Raw genomic sequence first — 19,351 nt, 5'->3', positions numbered from 1 at the left:
CAAGAATGAGATCACTCTACTGGGAACATAATCAGTCACACCTCGCCACTCGATCTGTGGCATACCTGGTATAGCCAATGTGACTGTCTTAGCATGACAGTCCAGAATAGCACGACACGGACATAGTCAATCCATGCCCAAAATGACATCAAAATTCACCATACATAATAATAAAAGATCCACACAGGTCTCCAGACCCCCAATAGTCACCACACACAACCGGTACACATGGTCTACAACAACAGTATCGCCCACCAGGGTAGATATATGAACAAGTGAAGCAAGAAACTCACAGGGCGTACACAAATAACGAGCAAAGTATGATGACACATAAGAAAAGGTGGAATTGGGATAAAATAATACAGAGGCATCTCTATGGCGGATTGAAACAATACCTGTAATAACAACATCTGAAGCAATAACATCAGATCTTCCAGGAAGTGCATAGAAACGGGCCTAACCGCCACCTGATTGACCTCCCCCTCTAGGGCGACCGCTAGCTGACTGACCTCCACCCCTAGCCGGCTGTGCGGGTGGTGGTGAAGTAACTGGCGCTGAAGTCAATGACTGACCCCTCTGCTGAAAGGAACTTGCAAGACAACGATGGAACTACCTCCACATATGACCCATCTCATGACACTCATAACAACTCCCAAGTGCTGGATAAGGGGACTGAAGGGAACCCCTCGCATTAGAGTGACTAGCAGATGCATTCGGCATAGAACAGCCCTGAACTGATGGAGCACGGGACGAACTCTGAGCTGGAAGGGCACTAAGTGATGACTGGCCCTAATGAGAACTGTGAGAACCATGACCCGATGATGCCCCACGATAACCTGGGAGAGCTGGCTTAGCATGCCTGAATGGACGACCTCTACCATGCTAAAATTGACCTTTCGAAGGAGTACCACTGTAACTAACAGATCCTCAAGGCCTCTTGGCCTCCCTCTCCTCGTGCTCCTACCGATGAACAGACTCAATATCACGAGCAATATCCACAACCTCCTCAAAAGTAGCACCAATCACCCTCTCCCTGGTCATGAGAATACGAAGCTGATAAGTGAGGCCATCAACAAACCTCTTAATCCTCTCTCTATCTGTCGGAACCATCCAAATAGCATGACGAGCTAACTTGGAGAACCTCATCTCATACTGCGTCACAGTCATCTCTCCTTGACGCAACCACTCAAACCCCCTATGCAGCTCCTCTCTTTGGGACTGCGACACATACTTCTCTAGAAAGAGAACGGAGAACTACCGCCAGGTAAGGGGTGCTGCACCAACAGGCCTATGCCTCTCAAAAGCTTCCCACCAAGTGAAGGAAGCTCCCAAAAACTGATAAGTAGTGAAAGCGACCCCGTTGGTATCCAGAATACCCGTTGTACGAAGCATCCTCTAACACTTATCTAAGAAACCCTAGCCATCCTCGCCATCTACACCACTAAAGGTCAGAGGCTGCAGTCTACCAAACCTCTCCAACCTACGCTGCTCATCCTCCGGCATAGCAGGAACTGCATAGTCCTGAGCAGCTGCAACCGGCTGGGCTGGATATGTCCGGCGTCTGAAGTCCCTGCACGACCTGCTAAAGTGTATGAGCGACAGGAGTCTGATTGCCTCCCCCGGCCTAAGAATTAGTTGCGACTGTAGTGGCTGAAACCGCCTGAGCTAGGCCAGTGCTAATTGATAAGATCTGAGCCAAGGCCTCCTGAAGACTCAGAATCACTATGGGCACAGCTGGTGCCTGAGCTAGTGCTGCTGGAGCATCCATGACTGGGACCTGATCCTGAACTGGGGCAGCTGGTGGATCTGCAGGTGATGCCCTAGCTGCTCTGCCCTACCACAACCACGACCGCGTCCTCGGCCTCTGATGGCCACGACTGGTGGTACTGGTGGTCGTCCATCCTGATCGGTAGCGTGTGTCCTCACCATCTGTGAGAGAATAGAATAACAGAAGTTTAGTTCTCGTATCTACAAATTCGCATGACAAGAATTTCAAGAATATGAAGTTTTTTCCTAAAGGTTCTACAGCCCCTCGAGGATAAATACAGACGTCTCTGTACCGATCCGCGAGACTCTACTAACCTTGCTCATGACTCGTGAGACCTATGTAACCTAGGCTCTGATACCAACTTGTCACGACCCCAAACCCGGACCCGGTCATGATGGCGCTTCTCGTGAAGACAAGGCCAGTCGACACTTCCCATTATCCGATTATTAACAATTAAGAATTTAAGAAATAGTCAAGCATGAATAAATAAACCAAAGTTTAAGCAAATGATAGTATAATATGCGGAATACAACCCAAACACAGACCGATACCGGGGTGTCACTATTCATGAGCATCTAACAAAACGGAATACTCCAAATATATATATATATATAACTACAGAGTTTAATGCAGAAACTAAGAACAGAAAGGAATAAGATAGGGAAGAGCTCCGGGCTGCGAACGCCAACAACTACCTAGAGACTCCTCAGATCCGCCTGAGCCGGAATGATCAACACTCGGGAGCGGTGCCAGATATGCTTGAATCTGCACATAGGGTGCAGGGAGTAAAGTGAGTACTCCAACTCAGAGTAATAATCATAAATAAAGACTCAAAGCAGGAAATCACGTAAGGCACAAAAACATGCTATAATGAAGCAGTACAACCATTAAAAACAGTAAAAACCAGTGAAAGATAGGTAAAAATCCTTTAATTCAGTTTAACTTCATGAGAAGACTTTTTCAACAATTTAGCAAGTAATTGACAGTAAATTATGAAAATAAACACATAAAGATTCGCACCTCGGGCACAGTATCAACAAATTTGCCTCTCGGGCAACATCTCAGAAAAATACCAGCCCCTCGGACAATCACATAGAACTATACCAGCCCCTCGGGCTCAGTCTCACATCACAATGGGTACCCGCGCTCGCTGGGGGTGTACAGACTCCTGAAGGGGCCCCTTACGGCCCAAGCACAATATCAAGCCACCTCATGCATCATCACTAGGCCCTCAGCCCCATATCAATCAAGCCACGTCGTGGCGTACATGTCTCAGGCCCTAGACCTCATAATCAGTATCAAATGTTTCCTCACAACATAGGTCCTCGACCTTACTCAGTCAAAATCCTCACAAGCTACTCGGGCAACAGTAAAACAGTGATTCTCAGCCCGATTATCATTTAAAAGATCATTTAAGTGTTAAAACGGAGTAAACATGGCTGAGTACGAAAACAGTGAAGTATAACATGATTGAGTTCAAGTATAAAGTCAAAGTAGTGAAGAAATACCAGCAAAAATCCCCTAAGGGTTCAAATCGTTGGCACTCAGCCCAAATATGGCACTCAGCCCAAATCATGATGATAGCAAATAGATTTCAGTCAAATACGTGGTAAAATAGTCACTCGGGATGGATTAAGTCACAATCCCCAATAGTGCATGATCCCACGCTCGTCGTCAAGCGTGTGTGTCACCTCAATATAGCACAACGATGTGCAAATCCGGGGTTTCATACCCTTAGAACATCATTTACAATCATTACTCACCTCGAACCGGTCATATCTCTAGCTTGCGATGCCTTTTCCCCTCGAATCGGCCTCCACTCGCGTCGATTCTATCCAAAATCAGAACGAGGACGTCAAAATATACTAAGGGAACGAAGCCTAAGCGAAAATAATCAAAATACGACACAAATCCCAAAATTACCAAAACCCGACCTCCGGGACCACGTCTCGGAATTCGATAATTTTTACATCAATAGATTCCTTATCTCCCCAAGAGTTCATACATATTAAAGGTTCTGAAATACGACCTCAAATGGTCCTTCAAATACTCAATCAAAGGTCTAAGTTTCCAAGCCCTAGTTTTCCAATTTTCACCCTTTATTTCCATGATTTCTAGCTTTAATCCGTGTAATAATAGCATATGAATGAGTTTTAGATCCAAATTCCTTACCTCAATGAAGCTCCCTTGAAATCCTTCTTTCAAATCGTCCAAAAAGCTCCAAAACCGAAGTAAAAATGGTGAAATAGCTCAAAATTTGCGAAGGCCACAATTTATACTTTCTGCCCAAAAATTTCACATCTGCGGCCAAAATTACGGCTTCTGCGGTACCGAATATACGGCCAACTAACCGCTTATACGGTTCCTCACATAACGGCCAAAACCGCTCCTACGATCAACATTCCGCACCTGTGCCTTCGCAGGTGCGGTCTATCTACCACATCTGCGGTACCTACCTTCCTATACATTTCCGCTTCTGCGACCTCCCTTATCGCACCTGCGGCATCGCACTTGCGGTACCCAATCCGCAGGTGCGGAAATACCAGAAGTAGCAAATTCAGCAGCTGCAACAAAGTTTCAAACTCCCGTCAACAATCCGAAATCACCCCGAGACCTCAACCAAAAGCATAAACATATCCTAATACCTTATTCAAACTTGTATCAATCTTCAAAACACCTCAAACAACATCAAATCAACCAAAACACGTCGGATTCAAGCCAAACTTTCTAAAATCTTCCGAATTCCGCCTTTGATGAAAAACCCAACCAAACCACTTCTGAATGACCTAAAATTTTGCACACATATCCCAAATGACACCACGAAACTACTGCAACTCTAGGAATTCGTCCTCTATATCAAAATCTCACCTACCAACTGGAAATCACCAAAATATCAACTTCGCCAATTCAAGCCTAAATCTATTCCGAACCTCTGAAGCTCATTCCGATCACACTCCTAAGTCCCAAATCACCTCCCGAAGCTAACCAAACATCGGAACCCGTATCTGAGCCCTCTAACACATAAGTCAACATCCGATTGACTTTTCCAACTAAAGCTTCCTTAAAAGAGACTAAGTGTCTCAAATCTTACATAAATCATTTCGGATTCGATCCGACCAACCCGATACCACATAACACGGATAAACAAAGCATAAAGAAGCGGAAATGGGGAAAATGAAGCGGTAACTCATGAGACGACTGGCCGGGTTGTCACATCCACCCCAACTTAAACAACGTTCATCCTCGAGGGGCCCAAGCGCAATATCAAGCCACCTCGTGGCATCATCACTAGGCCCTCAGCCTCATATCAATCAAGCCACCTCAGGGTGTACATGTCTCAGGCCCTCGACCTCATAATCAGTATCAAATGTTTCCTCACAACATAGGCCCTCGGCCTTACTCAGTCAAAATCTTCACAAGACACTCAGGCAATAGCAAAACAGTGATTCTCAGCCCAATTATCATTTAAAAGATCATTTAAGTGTTAAAAATGGAGTAAACATGGCTGAGTACGAAAGCAGTGAAATATACCATGACTGAGTTCAAGTATAAAGTCAAAGCAGTGAGGAAATACCAGTAAAAATCCCATAAGCGTTCAAATAGTTAGCACAAGGCCCAAATATTACATTCAGTCCAAATCAAGATGATAGCAAATAGATTTCGGTCAAATACGCGGTAAAATAGTCACTCGGGATGGACTATGTCACAATCCCCAACAGTGCACGATCCCACGCTCGTCATCAAGTGTGTGCGTCACCTCAATATAGCACAACGATGTGCAAGTCCGGGGTTTCATACCCTTAGAACATCATTTACAATTATTACTCACTTCAAACCGATCAAATCTCTAGCTCGTGACGCATTTTCCCCTCGAATCGGCCTTCACTCATGTCGAATCTATCAAAAATCAGAACGAGGACGTCAAAATATGCTAAGGGAACGAAGGCCAAGCAAAAATAATTGAAATACGACACAAATCCCGAAATTACCAAAACCCAACCCCCGGGCCCATGTCTCGGAATTTGATAATTTTTACATCAATAGATTCCTTATCTCCCCACGAGTTCATACATATCAAAGGTTCTGAAATTCGACCTCAAATGGTCCTTCAAATCCTCAACCAAAGGTCTAAGTTTCCAAGCCCTAGTTTCCCCAATTTTCACCCTTAATTTCCATGATTTCTAGCTCTAATCCGTGTAATAATAGCATAGAAACGAGTTTTAGGTCCAAATTCCATACCTCAATGAAGTTCCCTTGAAATCCCACTTTCAAATGGTCCAAAAAGCTCCAAAACCGAAGTCAAAAATGGTGAAATAACTCAAAATTCGCAAAGGCCACAATTTATACTTTCTGCCCATACATTTCGCATCTGCGGCCAAAATTACCACTTATGCGGTACCAAATATGCGGCCAACTAACTGCTTCTGCGGTTCCTCACTTAATGGCCAAAACCGCTCCTACGATCTACATTCCGCACATGTGCCTTCGTAGGTGCGGTCCATCAACTGCATCTGCGGTCCCTGCCTTCCCAGGAATTTTTGCTTCTGCGACCTCCCTTATCGCACCTGCGGCATCGCACCTACGGTCCCCTATTTGCAGGTGCAGAAATACCAGAAGCAACAAATTCAGCAGTTGCAACAAAGTTTCAAACTCCCCGTCAACCATCCAAAATCACCCCGAGGCCCCCAGGACCTCAACCAAAAGCATAAACATATCCTAATACCTTATTCAAAATTGTACCAATATTCAAAACACCTCAAACAACATCAAATCAACCAAAACACGTTGGCTTCAAGCCAAACTTTCTAGAATCTTCCGAATTCCTCTTTTGATAAAAAACCCAACCAAACCATTTTCGAATGACCTGAAATTTTGCAAACACATCCTAAATGACACCACGGTACTACTGCGACTCTCGGAATTCCATTCCAACCCCTATATCAAAATCTCGCCTACTATCCGAAAATTGCCAAAATATCAACTTCGCTAATTCAAGCCTAAATCTACTCCGAACCTCCGAAACTCATTCCGATCACACTCCCCAAATCACCTCCCGAAGCTAACCGAACCATCAGAACCCGCATCTGAGCCCTGAACGCATAAGTCAATATTCAGTTGACTTTTCCAACTTAAGCTTCCTCAAAAGAGACTAAGTGTCTCAAACCTTACAAAAATCATTCTGGATTCGATCTGATCAACCCGATACCACATAACACGGATAAACAAAGCATAAAAAAGCACAAATGATGAAAATAGAGTGGTAACTCATGAGACGACTGGCTGGGTTGTCACATTATACTTGTGGATCCTTCTCTTTTTGTTGGATCCCAATAACTTTCCTTATTTTCTGCAATTCTCTGCACTCTATGTCAATGACAACTCATCTTCCAACTTACTTCTGAGCTAGGAAAAACTAAATTATTCACATAACAGAAAACTAATGTATTCACAACTATCATACACAATCTTAATAATTTAACTCTGCTCACACTATTAGTCTTGGAGAAATCACATTTCGATAATTCCTAAAGGTTATTCTTCTATAGCTTGCTCTCTCACTGCTAGTTGATTTTTTTCTACTGACGCAGTACTTCGGGTTTAACTTAAACTCGTTGGGTTCTAACATATGTTCGATATTTCAAATTGTCATCCACTCACTATTAACCTAGCTAAGTGAATCAAATCTTACCTCTACTAGCTCTGCTGAAATTGCTAATTTACTGTATTTACTCAAAACTTATTTACTATTCTTTTACTAACCACCTGCTAGCATCATATTTTTTTGCTCTGCTTTGAATAACTAAAGTGAAGCATAAGGTTTATCCTAACTTCCCTCATTATCTGACCATATTCTTTTGCCATACACTATCATTCTTTTGAACTATGTACATGGATCACACTTAGGGAAATTTCATCTATCTTAAACAAAATTGAGATATCTAACCCCTAACTTTCTATACACTTCAAAATCGCTTCAGACTATAAACCTCCAACCTAAACACATAATCGCATCATGTGAAAGGGAACTGTCATATCTTTTATCTCACAATAATAGCCACTTCGTATACAAATTCACTAACATGGTACTTTCTAGTTCTGATTTGAATAAATCTAAACAACTTAAAATCATTCCCTAAAATTCAATGTCGCCTGCTCTTGGTTCTCATTTCATACAAATATATTATTCTTAGCTATATTTCCCTTAGGCTCTTTCTTGTCCAAAACTATAGTGATCAATTCTATGCCCGTTGCGGTTGAATTCTTAACCTGTTACACCATGGGGTCTGACATACAGATACAATGCCATACACATCCGATAAATCACTTCATGCACCATCCGGTGAGTCTTGGGTTTTATTCCATAAAACATGAAAAGATTTTGCTATAATCACTGTTACTTACATTTTCTTTGAGCATCCATATGCATCACTGTATACTCATAAGTCTCCAAAAATTTTGATACACTAAAAATTGGAGATTTGGTAACTGAATAACAAATAACTGGCATACTGAATAACCATAAACCTGCTAACTGAAAGGCCGCTAACTGGTAACATAGATAAACTGAGAACCATAAAATATGATAACTGTTTTTGTACTTTCTGATTAGGTTATGCTCTAATCTGTACTACTATCCATTGCATCCCACTTTCAACATCCTTTCAAATCTTATTTGTTACCAACATGTACTCCATAGATATATCCCAATGGGCAATTGTCCTCTCTAGAACCATAGGTTTCTCCTGCGTGTTGCTTTGGTATCCAATACATTTGGAATTCGATAGGAAGAGAAGGTTAGTTATTGCTCTAAGCTTCATGGCACGATCTAGAGTAGAAAGAAGTGAGACAACCCTGAATGTCTTGGTAGTTATCCATTTATATGAGTGGCCGACACACACATATAAAGGAAACTCCACTGGACACGGCTTCATAGACTCCCTAGGACCTTTGAACCTAGTGCTCTGATACCAAGCTTTGTTACGCCTCGAACCTGGGCCTGGACGTAACACGACACTCGGTGCCTAACTACATGTGACCGCACGAACCAACTGGTTGGCTGAATCAACAAGTGATATCATAACACACTAAATGCAGAAGATAAACTAACACATGATGATATGCTAAAAGTCGGAATTATAAAACAATCAAAGTGCGGAAATACTAATACAATTTTGAAACATATTCGTGGTCAACACAGCTTAATATGAAAAGCCTGCGACTCTGTCTGGTTGTTAGTCTAGCCTATAAAGCCTCTATTGAAGTACTAAAAACGCTGTCTATCCGTAACCACTGAAAGACTGTAAAGTAATGATAATGCCCCGAAAGAACTAGGGATCACCAAATAGCTGGTACGAGAATCCTAGCGCTCTGAATCATCAACCTGTAAATCATTAACAACATCGTGAAATGCAGGCCCAGGGCAAAAAGGACGTCAATACATTTTAATTGCATTGGTATATAAAGCAACTGAAAGAAAGAATTATAAATGTTGAAACTGAAACTGAGCTGATAACTGAGAATTGATAATTGATAACTGAAATGATAACTATTGAAACTGAAACTGAAATGATAACTGATGACTGATGACTGATAACTAGTAACTGAAATGATAACTAATAATTGAAATGATAATTAATAATTGAACTGAACAAAGGAAGTAAGGATATGAATACTCTCTCTTTTGAATGATGAACAACCTGTTTATCTAAATAAGCTACGGCCTCGGGCCCAATATATATGTGCACAAGCTACGGCCTCAGGCCCAAGTATACGTATACATAACTACGGCCTCAGGCCCAAAAATGCATAAAGCATAAACTAAGGCCTCAAGCCCAAACATGCATAAAGCATAAACTACGGCCTCAGGCCCAAACATGCATAAGGCATAAACTACGGCCTCAAGCCCAAATATAGGTGTTCAACATTCGGGAATTTAAAATCATGAACTGAGAATCATACTACAATACATGATAGTGAAATACTGAATCACACTGAGTTATATGATACTGAAATACTGGATCACACTAAGTTACATAATATTGGAATACTGAATAGGACTAGACTGAGACATGTATTCTTGAACTTATTATGAACACTAAAATTTCAACTATTTATGGCATACTGAGTAATCTATACTAAGACTCGGGGGAATCAACCCCAAGTCTATATTGAATACGCACTGAGCTCACAACGTTCATAATGAAAGTCATGAACGAGTTATGAAGCTAGAGAATAGAAGTTCTACAACTATTCAAGGAACTAGGCTAAACTCTATTTTTGAGGCAATTAGTAACATCATAAAAGAAACGTAGTGTAGGGAGAATCATTAACGTTCCCAAACATAGAGAGTTAGCCTCACATACCTCAATTTCTCCCCTTAGTGATACTACAATGATTCACAATACTAAGAAACTTTAATCTACAATAGCAACATTCAATGGAACCCAATATTAGTAACAAATTCCATAACTTAAGCCATTTAGGCATATTATCAAACACCTTGTAGGCATAAATCTCTACATCTCATCATCATATACTTAGTTCATCTAACTACCACCATTCATCAACAATTTATCCCACCATCATTATTAGCCAATTTATAACTTCCAAATCACATATATGACCATCCATCCACACCCAACCAACAAAGTTCCATTAAATAAACATCTTTCAATCTCTATAATAGTTGTGTAATTAAATTGGGAACTTATGGTTTCCAATCACAATACCAAGAGTTCCAATACTTATTCATACTCATATTCCCTTAATAAATCCATACATGTAAGTCTAAGGGTGTAGTATTACCTTTTTGGAAGAAATCTTGCAAAACCCTCCTTTGAGTTCTTGAAGAAATCCCTTGAAGATCTAAGTATTTTATGTGTAGATTTCATCAATACTAGTGTATCAATGATGGAATTCACACAAAGATAATGGAGATTGCTTACCTTGAAGATAGGAGGGTTGGAGGTCTTGAGAGATTGGAGGAAAACCCTAAAATTCGTCCAAATGAAGTGGGGAAAATAACCCTCGAAGGATTTATATCAAAATAGGGTCGGGTTGGACAAAAAACAAGATTTGCACAGCTGCGGTGCATGGGACAGCGCGATAATGAAAAATGTGCCTAGAAATGAAATTTGGTAGTGCTCTGTTAATCTACACAGCCACGCCGCATGGCGCGACACATGGGCGACGCGGTAGTGTAAAATTCTGCCAGCGTTTGGTAATTTGATCATAACTTCTGGTAGGAGTGTCCAAATGACAAACGGTTTGAAGCGTTAGAAACTAGACTCAAAGATCTTTCATTTTATAGTATTGTGTAAAGTATAGTATTGTGCGTGCTCATTTAGAATTTTAGTCTATCATGTAATTTTCCAACTTGGCTTAGATTTTGGTCTTTCCTTGGACCCTAAATCACTTATGATATGCCTAGTACACTTATTATCATAACCAATTGATAACCATCATATTAATACTCATTTAATGCATCCACAACTAATTCAAATTTACGGGGTGTTACAAGTAAATTCCATATCTACAGACGAGTCGGGAGATGATGCATAAGATAAAATAGAAGAGATCAACCTCGCTGATCTTTTTCATTCCATTTTTCACCGATTGATGCAGATCATCCCTTTACATAATGAGTGGAAGATTGTTTTATCTTGCTTTTGCTAGTAAGATTACCGAGGAGAGGAAAGAGAAAAAGCCCCCCTTTCTAGGAAGGTTCCCTCCCTATATATAGTTATGCAATCCTTGCTACGTTCTCGGGTCAAGGCACCTTCATACCACGTTCGTTTTCGTCATTATCTAAGTATTATTCTTCAATTTAGCGGGCACTATGAGTACGTGGTTTGGAACAAATCATGGCATCTTTTATTATCCTACCGCTTGGACGGGGTCCTAGTTGGGTCGACCACAATGATCAGATTTTGACCAATACAGTTAGTCCCTCTATTTACCGGGGCCGTCCCTTGTCGGGCCTAGCAGACGAATCATGATATTTACACATCTAAGAGAAATCTGACTACCTATGCTTTGGGTATGATTTTTATATTCAAGTAATGAAACGACGCTCTTGTGATGCCTTTGAACCATCGCGGCCGTTTTCAAAATCGAAACATCATTTAACTTGAAACGTCATTCGTGCTTGCTGCCATTATGACACACGTTTCTCGGGGATTCAACCATTTCATGCTCCATCAAATTCGATTGGTGACTCTTGGGTTTCGCGCTTGGGGAATTTATGTCTCTTATAAATAGAAGGAAAGCACTATTCGACTGACACACTTCCTTGCCTTTACTTGAAAGAACTTTGTGAATCTTCTTTTCTCCTGATACTTTGAATTTTTTATTTTCTCCTATTAGCCAAGAACTTTCGTCCTTCTTTTTTTCTTCCACTCCTTTGTTTTATCAAGTTGATACAGATGGCTGGTAATTCTTCTCGTGCTGACCAACCTGCCACAACTCCATCGCCGAAAAGAGATGTTCTTGCCACTGAAGGAGTAGAAGTGGTAGAAGATGAGGGGGTTCTGACTGTGGCTGAGATCTTGCCTTGCCTTGGGAGACCATGGAATCATTTCCACAATCCCGTCGGGAGGAGCCGGAACATGCTCTTTCTGTTATAAATATGGAGGGGATCGCAAAATTGAAGTCTAGGTGGGGAATCCCTCGCCACATCGAAATGTTGCCCGCGGTGGGGGATGACATAGTCCATTTTGACAGCCCAGGGTACTGCGTATTCTATGCCTACCCCTTTATTGTTGGGTACACGCTCCCTCTCCCTCTCTTGGTGGTAGATTTTTTCCGCTTTTATGACGTATTCCCGGCTCAACTTTTGTTGTACATGTATTATGCTGCTCAAGTTTATGGAGCTCGCTGGTCGGGAGATCACTTTAAGGCACATACTCTATATTTTTGCTCCTTAACTCATTCATGGCACAATGATTCATATGCGCCAACGAGGGATGAAGAGTCTGGTGGTAAAGACGGATGACAGAGCCAACCATCATTTCTATGAGAATTACTTCTATGTGCAGACTGATCACCTTGTGGCAAATCCTACGGGGTTCCCTGAGAAATGGAATTTTGCACGTAAGTTTCTATACTCTTGGTCAGAATGATGCTCGACCGCTTTCCTGTTGGCAGTACTAAAAAACTGTTTCTATTTTTATAGCTGCGAAACTACCCCTTGCATCTATTGACGGTGTCCACGAGTGGGTAAACAACATCCTTCCTCATACGGTGGGGGTCCGCACATGGTCGTCCTTCTATGAGAAATATGGAAGCAATCCCCTTACTGGTGAGTAATATAATCTTTGTTTTTTGCTATTCTTCTCCCTCCCCTATTTTTACTTTGTTTCTTATGTGATTTTCGTTGATGCCAGGGAGAGTGCAGAGAGGGAGGGCTCCTCCACTAGCTTTTTATTAGCCTATATCGTCCGCTCGCCCTGCCTTAGGATCTACTACCCGACCTTCATCGAGGGCCGCTTCAGTTGAATCTACGGTTGTGGCCGTGCGCATAGAGGCTACCCCTCAAACTGAGATTCTGACCCCCATCACCTACCCAGCTAGGGAATCTTCCCGTGCTGAAGAAGGGGAGAGGCCATCAAAGAGGCTTCGAGTGGAGTCTGAAATGGCTCCTTCGGTCGTGATACATCTATAGAAAGACCTCCCCTTAACGGGGTCTGAGGCGAGAGTTGGTGCCATTCCACCTGTAGAAACAGAGTCGGTCATTGTGTTTGCCATATCGACGGAGATCCCTGCCGCTATGATTGATCAGCAATCTACCGTGACGGGGGGTCAGACTCCTGAGGCCGCTGTTACTGCTTTGGACAGGCCTTCATCCTTGGTGCCTGGCCATGCCTCTTCCTTGGCCGCAAAAAGGGGAAAGGGTGTCGTGGTCGTTGACTACGAATCTGAGTCTGATATTGATCCTGATAATGTTAAGATGTTTGAAGAGGGTCTTACTCGTTCGGTGGTGCATGTGGAAGGCACATCCTATATTCTTGAGATCTTATCGGATATCAACCTTCTAGAGATACGAAGGACCTGGTGTCATAGTTTGACCTCTTGTGTTTTGCCGCCGAGAGCGAGGCTCTTTGGAATGTTCCTGATATTGATTTGATGTATGAAGTGGTCGTTATGGGCTTGAGGGTATGTTTCACTTTTCTTTCATGTTCCTTTTATTTTTTGGATGATCTGGCCTTAGACCGTCTTTTCGTTTTTCATACGTACATGGTGGATATTGAGAGCGATCGTAGGGATGACACTCGGGCCAAGATTTTCTTGGCGATGCTGTAGAAATATCAGCGCTATCGCAATAAGTGATGTGAGATACACAAGCGGCTGAAGGCGAACCCTGGTGATCAATCCCTTGACGAGGAATTGGAGAAGAGGGATCAGGAGTTAATGCAGGCTATTCGCAAAAGTAGCGTACTCGAGGAGCAACTTCGTGCAAAGGACGAAGAGCTTGAGTTGGTCAATAGGGTTGTTGCAGATGTGAATATCTTCAGGGAAAACTGAGGTCGATGCAATCTGAGATGGATCAGAATCTTATCAGGGTCAAGGCGATGGTCGCGTAGTGGATGGGAGAATTGGCCGAGTTGGAGAGAAAGGTTATTGGGTTGTAAAACATCGAGAGTGCCTGGTCATCGGCTTTGGCGAGGGTGGCGGCTCTAGAGAACACTGTCCACGTCCTCCAATCCGAGCAGGAATCGGAAAGGGCAACGGCTATGCTAAGGGAAGTGAGGCTCGAGGAGTGTATTAGTGAGATCGACCGGGAGACGTCGATCTTAGGGGACCGGGTCGCTGCTCTTGAGGCCGAAAAGGAGCGACTGTTGGCTCAAGTCAAATCTTCCTCTGCTGTTTTTCCTCGTTGTTTGCACGATCTTTGGGTTTATGTTGAAACCCAATGGGATATATATAAGAGTTTGTGGGAGGCAAGCAGTGTTCCCAAGGCTGCATATGAAGGAGCACGGGCGAAGGCACGAGAGGTTGGTTTTAACTGTGGATATGACCCTATGACGCCGAAGGCCGATAAAGGTGGTGATGATGAAGGAGGACTTCCTGGAGATGGTGGTGAAGAGGGTGGCGGTGATGATGCCGAGTGAAAAAATTGATGTCTTTGTTCATTTCCTTTTTTTAATTGGTTATTTATTACTTTTTCTTGGATTTTATTGGTTTAGCCGTATGTAATCTGCGGCTGTTTGCGCAGTAGCTTCGTATAAAGAGGAATTTTTCATTGTTGCACGCCTCTTGTATTTCTTTCCCTGTTTTGTTTTTTATAACTCTGGAGCAAAGAAGTAGATCTCTGTGTGGCGAGTTCCCGATTCTTAGGGAATTTAGTGCCACACGGATTGACTAGGATTTTGATGGCGGTTTTAGCTGTCGGGGCGATATTTTCAAACTTGTGTCAAAGAACTATCCCATCACAGTTCAGCTGGCATTGAACATTTTTTAATGGCGACCTTAGTCGTAATGAAGTTACTTTCGAGTTCATATCGATATATTATCCCGCCGTGAGTCCCAATTCTATTATACCCCTTTTTTATTTAAAATGGCCTTTAGCCCCGAGGATGTTTCGAACTTTCATCGAAATATTAACTCGTCATTGTTCGATTGAGGTCGAACTCTTTTTTTTTTGGCGAAGGCCCTTGGCTTTAAGGGTGTTATTTCGAACTTTCGTCGAAATATTAACTCATCGTAGCTCGATCGAGGTCGAACTCTTTCCTTTTTGGCGAAGGCCCTTGGCCTTAAAGGTTATTTCGAACATTCGTCGAAATATTAACCCGTCGTCATTCGATCGAGGTCGAACTCTTTTCTTTTTGGTAAAGGCCCTTTGCCTTAAGGGCATTATTTCAAACTTTTGTCGAAATATTAACCCGTCATCATTCGATCGAGGTCGAACTTTTTTTCTTTTTGGCGAAAGCCTTTGGCCTCTAGGGTGTTATTTCGAACTTTCGTCAAAATATTAACCCGTCATTGCTCGATCGAGGTCGAACTCTTTTCTTTTTGGCAAAGGCCCTTGCCCTTAAGGGTGTTATTTCGAACTTTCATCAAAATATTAATCCGTCGTCGTTCGATCGAGGTCGAACTCTTTTCTTTTTGGTGAAGTCCTTTGGCCTTAAGGGCGTTATTTCGAACTTTCATCGAAATATTAACTTGTTGTCGTTCGATCGAGGTCGAACTTTTTTCTTTTTGGCGAAGGCCCTTGGCCTTTAGGGTGTTATTTTGAACTTTCATCGAAATATGAACCTGTCATCATTTGATCGAGGTCTAACTCTTTTCTTTTTTGCGAAGGCCCTTGGCCTTAAGGGTGTTATTTCGAACTTTCGTCGAAATATTAACCCATCGTAGTTCGATTGAGGTCAAACTTTTTTCGTTTTGGTAAAGGCCCTTGGACTTAAGGGTGTTATTTCGAACTTTCATCGAAATATTAACCCGTCATTGTTCGATCGAGGTCGAACTCTTTCCTTTTTGGCAAAGGCCCTTGGCCTTAAGGGTATTATTTCGAACTTTCGTCGATATATTAACACTTCGTCGTACGATCGAGGTCAAATTTTTTTCTTTTTGGCGAAGGCCCTTAGCCTTAAGGGTGTTATTTCAAACTTTCGTCGAAATATTAACCCGTCATCGTTCGATCGAGGTCGAACTCTTTCCTTTTTGGCGAAGGCCCTTGGCCTTAAGGGTGTTATTTCAAACTTTTATCGTCGTTCGATCGACGTCGAACTTTTTCTTTTTGGCGAAGGCCCTTGGACTTAAGGGTGTTATTTCAACCTTTCGTCGAAATGTTAACCTATCATCGTTCGATCGAGGTCGAACTCTTTCCTTTTTGGCGAAGGCCCTTGGCCTTAAGGGTGTTATTTCGAACTTTCGTCAAAATATTAACCCGTCGTCATTCGATCGAGGTCGAACTTTTTTCTTTTTGGCGAAGGCCCTTGGCCTTAGGGGTGTTATTTCGAACTTTATATTAACCCGTCGTGGTTCGATCGAGGTCGAACTCTTTTCTTTATGGCGAAGGCCCTTAGGCTTAAGGGTATTATTTCAAACTTTCATTGAAATATTAACCCGTCGTTGCTCCCAATTTTTTGGAGAGTTGGGTATCCTCTGGTGAATCCCAGTTTTTTTTAGAGTTGGGTCATCAAGTGGACGATATTTCAGTTGTTTTGTAGTAATTTCTCATTTTTTCAGTTGAGATGTTTCTTTGCTCGCTTGCCCGTGCGGCGCTCACGTTCCTATTTGAGTGAACATCAGAAGGTGGGCCAACATGATATTCTCATTCCCCCGATTCGAGTAGTTGGTGGATGGGGTGGGACTATAGTGTTGCTCGTTTTGTTTGGTGTTTCGATGGTTGATGGGGCGGTGGCTTCTGAATTCAACAGTCGTATTCAGCTCTCTTTCCCCTCCTTTTTCGTTCCTTGGCCCCGAGCAGTTTTGGGCTTCCTTTGGCTAGTTCCTAAGTTGCCTGACATGCGGGGGAGGATGCTGGTTGTAGCTTCCATTTGCATGTAGCATCATGATATATGTTGGCATGTGAGGTTTACTTACCGCTCTTTTGGTGGGTGATCATGTGTACGATTTTTGATCTGGAAGAGACTAGGAAATTTTACTAAGAAATCCCCACAGACGGCACCAAATTGTTTGACTAAAAGATATTGAAATCTTTTTTATTAAATCAATTAAAGAAGATGAAGAGGTAAATCTTAGTCATATATAGTAAATTCCAGATCTACAGACAAATCGGGAGATGATGTATAAGATAAAATAGAAATGACCAATCTCGTTGATCTTTTTCATTTCATTTTTCACCGATTGATGGAGATCATCCCTTTACATAATGAGTGGAAGATTGTTTTATCTTCCTTTTGTTAGTAAGATTATAGAGGAGAGGAAAGAGAAAAAGCCCCCCTTTCTAGGAAGGTTCCCTCCCTATATATAGTTATGGAATCCTTGCAACGTTCTCGGGTCAAGGCACCTTCATACCACATCCGTTTTTGTCGTTCCCTAAGTATTGTTATTCGATTTAACAAGCACTGTGAGTACGTGATTTGGAACAAATCATGGCATCTTTTACTATCTTGCCGCTTGGACGGGGTTCGGTTGGGTCGACCACAAAGGTCAGATTTTGACTAATACAGTAGTAACCTAGTTATTTCTAATGGCGGAAGGATAAGAAGAAGTAGAAGTTATGTGGAAGAGAGGGAGAACGTTGGGGAAATGAGGCTTTGGCTTTGTTTCGTTAGCTTCCACTGATGATACCAATTTCACTACTACTGTTCGTCATTGTCTAATTCCATCACTGATTGTGGTAAAGTCTTGTATGTTCAGCCGTTCTGAATCGCATCTAGTAGAGAGGGAATTTCTCTGCTTGTTCGAAGATTCTTCTCACGTTATTCGCTCTTTCGGTTAAAGTTACGCTAGAAGACGGTGTTCTCCTCTACAACTTATAGTTAGAATATGCATCTGGTGGAAGTTAAAAAACACACCAAAATTATCGTTTTAGGGCTTAGTTGCATTCATGGTGTGGGAATCATTCACTGCGATATAAAGCCTCACAACATTCTACTTGTTACTCCTACTGATGATGATACAACATAGATTTCCAAGATCGCTGATTTCGGTCTTGTTATGACTTTGGATTAGAGCTGGACACAAAAGCAAGGACGCAGGGGAACTAAAAGGTACATGGCACCTGAATTCGTGCTTAAGCGGGAGTACAGTCCAGAGGCGGATATCTGGGCTCTTAGCTGCACTGTCTACGAATTGATCACTAGGACACCCCTATGGAATCATCCAATTCTTATGCAAAGGTTGATGATGTGTTACACCGAATCGGGTATAAGGAACTAAGTTTTGAGAGTGCGAAACTGTCAGCAGAGGCAAAAGATTTTGTAAGAAGTTGTCTGGTCAAGAATCCGAGCTCGTGTTGGACTGCCGACATGCTCTTGAATATTTCTTTTATGAAATCAACCAACAATGTGCAGCCTACAACAAAGACAAGGAAGAAGCAAAGTGGTTACATTTCCCTTTTGCGCAGACCCCATCGAAAAACATCATTCAAGACACAGCCACACATTAGCGATTTGGTTATAGAGCATTGATGCATGATCAGAATGCACCTGCTGAATCTGAAGAAAGTAGAGAACGGAATTCATGAAAGGCTGCTAGCTACTGACAGTAGATAGATGATTCATGAAAGAAAATTCATTTATTGTATATGTAAAAGAACAGTGTGTGGGCTTGATCCCCCTTTAGGATTTGTTTGGGGCACATAGGTAGCCTGCAACCAAGATGATCAGGTGCAACCCCTTCTTAGTTAAAAAAACAATACAATTGAATACTGTATATGTAAAGAACTACGTGTGGGCTTGATCCCCCTTTTAGGATTTGTTTTGGGGGTACGTAGGCAGCTTATGATCAAGATGATCTCAGGTGCAGCCCCTTTTTATTCAAAAAAATAAACAGTGTCTATGCTTATAGTCGATGAACACACCTTACAAAGAAAAGGTTTCTTCTTGTATGTGATTTTTAGATATCGCTTATTGGCACTAGTTTTGTAGTACATGTCTCAGTATTGGTATATTT

General features: G+C 42.1%; 1 pseudogene; it reads left to right on the top strand.

Moving 5' to 3' along the window:
* The first annotated feature begins 14,499 nt into the window (after positions 1 to 14,499).
* LOC104233936 (mitogen-activated protein kinase kinase kinase 20-like) lies at positions 14,500 to 18,867 on the top strand (annotated as a pseudogene).
* The last annotated feature ends 484 nt before the right edge of the window (positions 18,868 to 19,351 follow it).

Source organism: Nicotiana sylvestris, chromosome 1, assembly GCF_000393655.2.
Source record: "Nicotiana sylvestris chromosome 1, ASM39365v2, whole genome shotgun sequence".
NCBI classification, from domain to species: Eukaryota; Viridiplantae; Streptophyta; class Magnoliopsida; order Solanales; family Solanaceae; genus Nicotiana; species Nicotiana sylvestris.
The sequence above is the reverse complement of the archived record's forward strand: the minus strand, read 5'-3'. Positions and strand labels throughout refer to the sequence as shown.